A 9,111-nucleotide genomic window follows, 5' to 3' on the forward strand; every position below is an offset into this window, starting at 1 on the left:
TTTTTTTTTTTTTTTTTTTTTTTTTTTTTTGTACCAGCGATCCAACTCAGGACCTTGCACTTTCAAGACAAGCACAGTTAATCCCTGGTCCTAGCTAATTTATTTTTAATAATGGTAATAGATTAGATAAATTGCCCTCCAAGCCTCGTACATTTAGAAGGTGACTGGATTGAGAGGGCATTATACATGACTTGCTCTTCGGGTGGGATCTGCTTGGAAGATCTGCTTGGGGGTGTGACTTGGAAGAGTGTGTCTTCCTCCTCAAGTCCTCCTTGATGCTCTCTGCCTCCTGGCAGCTGTGAGGTGAGCAGCTATTCCTATGCCAGGGCCCTGTGCCTTACTCTCCTGTTTCGGAGCCAGTCAACCATGCCCCGAAACATGAACCAAGACAAACCTCTCCACCTTTCAGTTGTGGGTGCTGTGCCCCAGAAATGGGGAAAGTGACAAAGATGACAAACGTGTCAGTTTTCTCTAGCACTTAAGGTGGAGACAAAGGACCTTAAAGGAGTTTATTTCTAGACTTGGCTTCTAGATTTTTGCCACAATGATAAATAATCTTAGAATTACGAACTATGAAAATTCTATTTTGCTAAAATGTTATAAGATTTAATTATGCCAATCCAATTGACTAGAATATGCTATTTAATTTTCTTTCAAGTTAATTTCAAGCTGATCGAGTTTGCTTTTGAACTATGGTCTAAGAAATGTAACCATCCATCCTACAAATGCCAGAGATTGGGTGAGAGAATATTGCAGACTCATACAGGTCCATCATCCTTACTGGAAAATAAATTTAGACCTCTTTTTTAATTGTAGGCCAATAAAATGACATGTTGGTATATAAAGAAAAATAGATCATCTTAATTAATACAAAATCTCAAAGCCCAGTTGTGTTCTCACTAAGTAAAGAATATGTATAAATAAAATATTTAGCTTTCAGAGACTATACTTATGGTCTTAAATATCTTCATTACTGAAAATAGTTCTGGATTTGAAGACACCAACTTTACATTTTGTTATCTTGTATATAAATTAACGGAACTTCCTTCCATGCAAAAGGAGTTCAGGAAGACACTACTAGCATATCTAGACTGCACAATTTCCTACTTCGTCTACTGCAAGGTGCTACGACTGCATATGGTATCTGTGACTGCAGCAGATTATGTTTAGACCAGCAATCAAGATATTCTATTAATTCTAGCATTTATTATATTAGATTTCCAAAACTTAAGCTGCATTAATTGAAGTGGTAACTAATTTTATCAGGACAAAACTGTGGCTCTAGGAGTCAGAAATACAGAAATGCCATGTAAGTAATAAGATGGGCTTAACATTTAAGACATTGAAGCACAGCAAGGTTTGGCATTTGTTACACTGCCTCCTCCATTCAATGACCTCTAGTGCAGGGTTGGATTGGCAATGTTCGAATGGCCAGGGTGAGTTGAAAAGTGGACAGTGTGATTGTGGCCAGAAAATCAATTCCGAACTGAGCATCAGAGCTTGGCCACGAAGCACAGAACACAAGCTCTAAGAACATCACACAGCACTCCGAGTCAGCTGTCCATCCTCCGAACCGTGAAAGGGAATCCTGAGGATTCCAGGTGGTCAGATGTCCACTTCAGACTCCAGTGCTCCTTACATTTCGGTTACAATATGAAATGTGGTAGCGATTAGGGACAGAGCTGGCGCACGCTGCTGCGTGCGACACAATTTCCCAGCAGTCACCAGTCCTGAGGGCGCTGGGAATCAGTGCAGCCCTCTGCTCTCACATCTAACTGAGTGCAAGCTTGGGATTCATGGGCTGATGCTGTCAGGGATTTAAAACTGGACCCCAAAGAAGAGAACTTCTCTCATTGAGAAAGAAGAAAGTTCATAGCCAGCCATCTAGAGACTATATTCTGCAGGGGCTCTTTGACCAGCCAACTTATATCTCTAAATAATTAAAACATGAAAACTGGTCATTTTCAAAGTTTCGATGTCCAGGGAAGATTTCTCTCTGGTGTTTGGTCTTCATCCTAACCTGTTATGCACAGAGCTATGTCAACATATCACAGTTAATAGCCATTGGATGTAGCCTCTAGGGATTGGGATGGTAGAAGGTGCCATGCTGTGTAGAAAAATCGTGGAATACATGGCACACGACAGCTGATATCATAAAATAGGACTCACGGGTTGCATTTTGCTTACAAATATTTTTATTGCAGTTATTTGAACTCAATAAAATATAATGAGGTTCTCTTAGCCTCTGGGCAAAACTGACACAGAATTTAATTTGCAATAGCAAAGGCGCAAAATGTTCTTGGGGGAAATTCTGCTGTGCTGTATGAATACACAGCTCTTACTGACAGGTCCTTGGAAATCCTTCTCGTAAGGTTCCTGTGGAAGTGAGTAGGCAATGCTCATAATACCATGGGAATGAAGTAGTGTGCTCACTGTTTGACATAATAATCTAAATTGCTGCTAGACCCCAATTTCCTCCCTAAAGGTCAATATTTTCATTTTTTTCAAATTCTAGCTAAGGGCACTGGTAAAAAAAGCAAAACATGTGTGGAGTGGCCCTTGCAAGGAAATTTGCTTTTAAACAGATACCATTTGAAATTGACTCTAAGTTACTTTTTTGGTGGTCAGTACATGACCTACCACAGTCATGAGAACCAGAGGTGAAGGTGACTTTCAGTAAATGGGATAGAGAATTTTTTTTCTTCCTGAAGAGTCAGGATTACGTGACCTTATAAATTGGTCTCATTACAGAGCTACTGACAGACAGACATATTGGTTGCTGCCAGTAGGCATATGGGCTGAAATTGTGGGGGGGGAGCTGAGGGGAGAACAGATGGAGCCAGGAAGCAGTGATGGACGGGCCCCTCACACAGAGCCCAGCTGGTGGGGAGCAGGTCATGTCTGTTACTGCTCAGCTGCAAAAGATAAGAATGTCAGCTGTGGGGAAGGTGACATCCATCAATCAGCTTCTTCATTACAGCAGAAATGAGCCTTGCAGACTGGGGGTGGAGGAAGGGAGCTGGTCACCTCACACCCCACAGGTGGCAACTCGGAAGGAAGGGGCCTATCTTTCACATTGCCAGAGGGAAGAAGACTGTGCCTGCCATGATTTAGCTGTTGTAGGTCCTTTGGAGAAAAATCCAGTTGACGGTTTGAAGCTTATTTTCAATCATTTTATTTTATTTTGAGCAAAATACTTCATGAATGTCACACTTAGTAATCTAAGAAGGCAAGTGACATTATATTATAAAATTTTGCAGGTGAACTGCTAGGTCTCTTTATGGCAATATCCAAGTCAAATGGAACTGGGGCAGAGAAGGTACCTTGGGGCTTCTGGAATGTAAACACCTCAACAGTGGTAATTCGTTGGTCTTTCTCATCTCTGATACTTAAGTGCCCAAAAGTGAGGAATCACGAGTATTTATTGAATGAAATATGTCAAAATTATAAGAAATATTTCAAAATGGTTTTAAATTCCAAGACATTATATTTTGTAACTCTTTCCCTGGGATTTTTATCACTTTATCAGCTCCTCTTTTCAGTTTGAAGTTCCTGGAGATATGAAAGCAACTGCTATAAGAAACAACAGGAAATGGAATATTTGACCCGGAAATAGTTAACAGCCATAATAAAAATGGAAAAGAGTAGCTGAAGTCTCACATTCCAGTGAGAATATGGTGGACTTTGGGGAAAGAAGTGCTTCTTTTATTCTAGGGAGGCTATCCTTCTAGGATACATAATACTGAGAGACTCGGTACGCTTCAGAAACCATAAGAACGGAATATAATCTGTCTTATTGTATAACGCTCCATATAATGCCATGAAAATTATGTTAAAACAATGCAGTTACATGAGTATTTTCTATTTAGAGAATTTTCTAACACAATTTCAGAAACTAATTTGGTTTTCTCAAGTATTCCACAGATACAATAACCACAGAAGTTTCATTTTGTTTGAAAACATTTTACTTTATAATACATTTTTCAAGAGTGACCCATATTTATTCCTTTAAATATTTTTAGTGAAACAGGGTCACATGGAAAAAAGAACAGTCTCAGAAATCACAAGAGTAAGTAATTGAAGTTATTAAATCAATAATAACTATTATTAATATAGAAGAATTTATGAAGAATGCAGGTGTTACTGATTTGTAGATATATTTGACAATTACTGACCTGATTATACATGTTAAATATCTAAAAGTTTACTTATATTTTAGTTTACCTTCTGGTTGGAAATTAACAATAGGTCACCTAATGGTAGTAAAATAAACTTTTTGAGGTTTACTAGCAAATCAACTTTTTAAGTGTATATTGTTTAAAAATGTTTTCTATTAAGAGATTCTATTACATAATGCAACACCATGAACTTAGTTTGCGTATCCTAACAGGTTAAGTGTCTATTTATGCAATTAGACCAGATTTTGGACAATTTCAAAAGAGTTTTTGCAGCTTGAACGTGTGTCTGTGTTTAAAGTGTGTGTGATGACTGATTCACACAAAGCTTCACTCCAGTGACCTCCTGGACCCTTGAGGACACACTGCTGACCTCAGTGAGGGATAACCTAGGGGGTCCCTAATTGTTATGGTTTGAGTATGGCGTTTGTGGTCCCCCAAAGGCTCATGTGCTGGGTGCTTCGTCCCTGCTATAGTGATCTTTAGGAGGTAGAACCCTGTCAGAGGGAGTGAGGTAGGATGGAAAAAAGATAAGCGTAGGTAGAAAGGAGATAAGAATGATCAGAATTTTAAAATTGTATTTTTAAGAAAAACTACAGTTTTGGGACACAAAAGTTACTTAAGCTGTTTTCTTTTTGGGGGAACAGAAAAATTCCTCAAGGTCTTAAAGATGCAAAAAAAGTAAGCTGTAAATTGGGTGCTGGGCCATGCTTTGCACCTGTACATGAATTACACTTCCTTCCAAAGACCTCCATCCACAGGAAAGCAATATTAATGGACAGCATATCTTCCTTTCCAAACACATGAAATGGCTTGCATTCTGATGCGCCCAGCATATCCCCCAGTCTCCCCCATGTTCTATTTCTATGAGGGCATGCTTTTAAAATTTCTGTGCAATGAATTCCTCCATAGCTCTTACTGACACATCTGAAAGATTATTTTCCAGTGGCAGGAGTTAGAAAACCCACAACTCAATTCTATGGGTAGGGTGGGTTTAGGGACCTTGGAGGACCTTTCTGGTGACAGCAGCAGTGGAAAATGGTTAAGTTATTGGGGGTGCCACCTTTGGAAGGGATGAATGTAGTTTTCAAGGGACTCTGCTTAGCTCCCTTGCTGGGAAGACATAACAATAATAATAAAAATCAGCAGGGATCTCTCTGGCTTCTTGTTTCATTGTATGATCTGTCCCTCTAATACATGCTGTCCACCATTTTGAGACACAGACTAGAGGGTCCTTGTGAGAAGATCTGGACCCCAAACCTGTCCATGCAGACTTAGATGATCTCATTAAATATAATTCCCTTTTTCTTGTGAGCCCACTTGAACATTAAAATAGTTAATGCATGAAAACACATATCATAGTGTCTGGAACACAGCACTCGTGGGTAGTTTTGTTTTGGTTAATACTGTAGTTCAATTCTTAAACATCACAAGAATTAATGCTTTTTTAATTCCTACTCTTAAAAACTTCCTCGACAAAAATCAAGGAACTCAGTCAATTTTCCATTTTCACTTCTTTCTCTCTTCTTTTCCTTTTTCATCTTCCTCTGTCTCTCCATCTCTCCTTCTTTATTTGCTCCTCTCCTTCTCTTCTGCCTTTTTTTCCTTCTTTCCTTCCCCCTTCCTCTCTTCCTGTCTTCCTTCTATACATCTGTGTATAATTTCAGATATTTACTATATAAGAATCAAAACTTTTGTAGGTAAGACACCTAAAAGTAAACTATTGTGGGTTTCACTGTATGTAAGCATAGCACTTTATGCTATCTAAATTTTACCATAAGAAGAAAAATTCTTCATAAGGAAAATGCACAATATTAATATGATTTGTCTCCAGTAAAATGCAGATGAGAATCTGAGTTTGAGTATCTTTTCACTTAGTGATATTAACCATCAGGTACGTACTCATGACTGATTCCAAATACGCCTTCTTCCAGACTTCCTAGTAATGCATAGAACTGTCAAGTTTGTGATTCTCCTAAAATGTAGAGTGCCATTTTTCCTGAATACATTTCCTTCTCCCAAATGTATCACATACTAATGCTGGTATTTATTGATGTAAGCTCTCTGGCCATTTCGATTAGAAATGTGTGTCAGTCCCCTACCAAGAAACCTCCCTCCAACTTGCTGATTCAATCTGTGTGCAACTGTTTTCATTCTTATCCATCCTAAAATAACAAAGAAGGGAAAATAGTCAAAGTCGATGTGCTCCAGCACTTCTATATCTATATGTTGCATTTGTGATTGGAGCCTTCAGCTACCATTGTAGGGAAATTGAAAACTGACCATAGAGGAGAGCACAACCACAATCTGGATTATTTTTCAAATATTTTAGGTTTGGCAAAAATGAAAAGATTTGTTGCCAAGCCCCTTTCCTCTTAATTTAAAAAAATCATGTGTATTTCAAGGGAAATTTAATCCACATGTTTCTGATTCATTTGCACTTAAGTTGTCAAACAATTTTGTAATTGTAAGTCTCTATCTTTTTCTTTCCACAGAAAGTTGAGTTTGCCTAGCATGTATAAACTGTAACCTTTCAGAAGAATAAACTGAATTTTAAAATCAGAAAGGAAAAATAGGGATGGGCAAAAATGTATGCTCCTCACATGCTCTTGGGAAAAGAAAATAGTTTTGGGTGTTGTGACCAATCCTTTTGATGTAGGCACTCATTTGCCCTTGAAAATAGGTGGGGTTTTTCCTCCAGTGAAAAGAGTTTTTACACTTTAAATCAGGCAAAAAGAGGTGCTAAATAACCAAGAATGTAGGAAGATTCTGTTTCTTTAAACTTATGGGTGAATATGGTCATGAATAATATTGGCATTTTCTTTTATAACAAAAACTTACTTTAAATTTTGCAATTGCCACAATTAGATTTATTTGCACACATCAACTTCTCACCCGAGGTGTGAGCTAAACAAGCAAAAGTTTAGGCTTTGTTTCTCCAAATGGTGTATCTAAAGTTAGTTTTTTACAAATTGGCACAGAGAAAATACAGGATTTTTTTAAGCCACTCTACATGTCCTTTTTCTTCAAACAGCCCAGAAATTTCAATATCTCCAGGAATTTTCAAACACTGAAAGTTACCATACTAGAATGCTCCATTTGGGAACATTCAGAACTTTGGTTTTATGAGAATTCTGCACTAGTTACTCCCATTTGGAGCTCTTAGCAAGTGCTAATTCAGAACACTTCCTCCTTTATCCTGAGTTCAAACCATTTGGACTGCTTATTATCATGTACCCAGGAAAACTCAATCTGTTGTGTTAATTAGTTATATAAACACACTTTATAATTGTGGAGATGAAGCAGAACTAGACAACTGGGGAGGTGAGAAAAGATCAAAGATCTCCCTTAATAAATTGTTATGGTAATTAGTGTTGTCTTGTAGTTCTTCTGCAGGGGGTCTTTTAAACTCAACCTTGGGAAACCCTGGCTTAGGGAACAAGGAAGCTACCCAAGGCAAAAACACATCTTGCTAAACTCCCAAAAGTGAATTACAGTCAATGCAGTGAGAGGAAAAGACTACAGAAAAAGGGAGAGAAAAAGTGCTATGAATTCCTCTAGGGGAGCCCCACCCTCTTCAATAGTTTAAAAATAAAATATGGAAAAGAACTGTGTGATTGTACGTAGGCTATTTTTATAATAGAAAGTTATAAAGAGTCCCCGTCTCTACCAACACAGTTTCAAAAACAATCAGGGTATTGCAGAATCTGTGCTTCTCGAAAAATGTTTTTGAAAATAATTTAAAATAACCAAGACCTCTGGAAGAAACCGCAGCTCCGTTAACATTACCTGGACTCCCTCCTGCCTTAAACAGAGGATATATTGACATATTTGACCTCTCTTCTTACAGTTAGAGAGGCCATGCACAACAGCAAAGAGTTTTGTCTAACTGCTTTCTACTCCTTTGTTCAGTGACCGCCTGACTGATTGAATAAAGGAATGAACAGATAGTAGTTTACTAAACATTTTTTAAAAACCAGCTCAGTGGAATTTTTCTACCACATAAATGTAGTAGAATGGCCTCAAGCAAGTCACTTAATCTTTCTGAAATTCTGTTTTCTCCTCTGTGTATGTGGTTACTATTTACGTAGTTATTCTTGTCTACCTTTCAGGGTTGTGTCAGGATTAGAGGTGATTTACACAACTCCCCGCCAAAGCCCCTGGCTCTCAGATGTTCTGTCAGCTGTGGCTATTCTTTTGTTGATGTCTTTATCACTTTCTTCCCCCATTTGTTTTTATAGGAGCTGAGGACCATTAAAACTCTTTGACTTAGTATCATCACTCCTTATCCTTTACCTGGCTCCTCTAGTTTTCAAATTTTAGTCCTGTTAACTTTATTCTGTATTCCTGGTTGTTAGTCACTACAAACAAATAAAATAATATTCTTTATAAAAATTTAATAATTTTAGGGAACACAGAATCTTTCTAGGACTATTCTGTAGCTTTTTCCTCCAGGACCCACACATCTGTAAATTACCACTTATTTTCCCAGTTTCCATATATACAGTACAGTATGGTGTGAGCAGGGTGGGTATTCTTATTTCCGGGCATTGATTTTCCAAACCCACAGACAGAAACTGTGCACTTTGCCCAGTGTTTTCAGATGGATTCCCTGCAGCCGAGGTAGAAGTGGACTTGTCCCAAACCAGGGTCTAGGATTTGCTTCCTTCACAACTGCAGCCTACTCCCTCTCCCTGGCTGTCAGCCTCACATGGGGATTTCAAGACAGCACTGGCATCGAAAGACAAGACCAGAAGTTAAAGGCTGCCACTGGGAAGGAAGAGAATTCTAGACTCTCAAAGGCTACCAAAGGGTGCACAATATGACAGTATTTTGAAATCTGTTTCTTGAATTTTTTTGTCCTTATAATTTATCATGAATATACGTTTCTATCATTGATGTCCAAGCATCATTTTAATGATCTCACTATATATAT

This window comes from Fukomys damarensis, unplaced genomic scaffold (assembly GCF_012274545.1).
Source record: "Fukomys damarensis isolate Sample0158 unplaced genomic scaffold, DMR_v1.0_HiC HiC_scaffold_14, whole genome shotgun sequence".
NCBI lineage: Eukaryota > Metazoa > Chordata > Mammalia > Rodentia > Bathyergidae > Fukomys > Fukomys damarensis.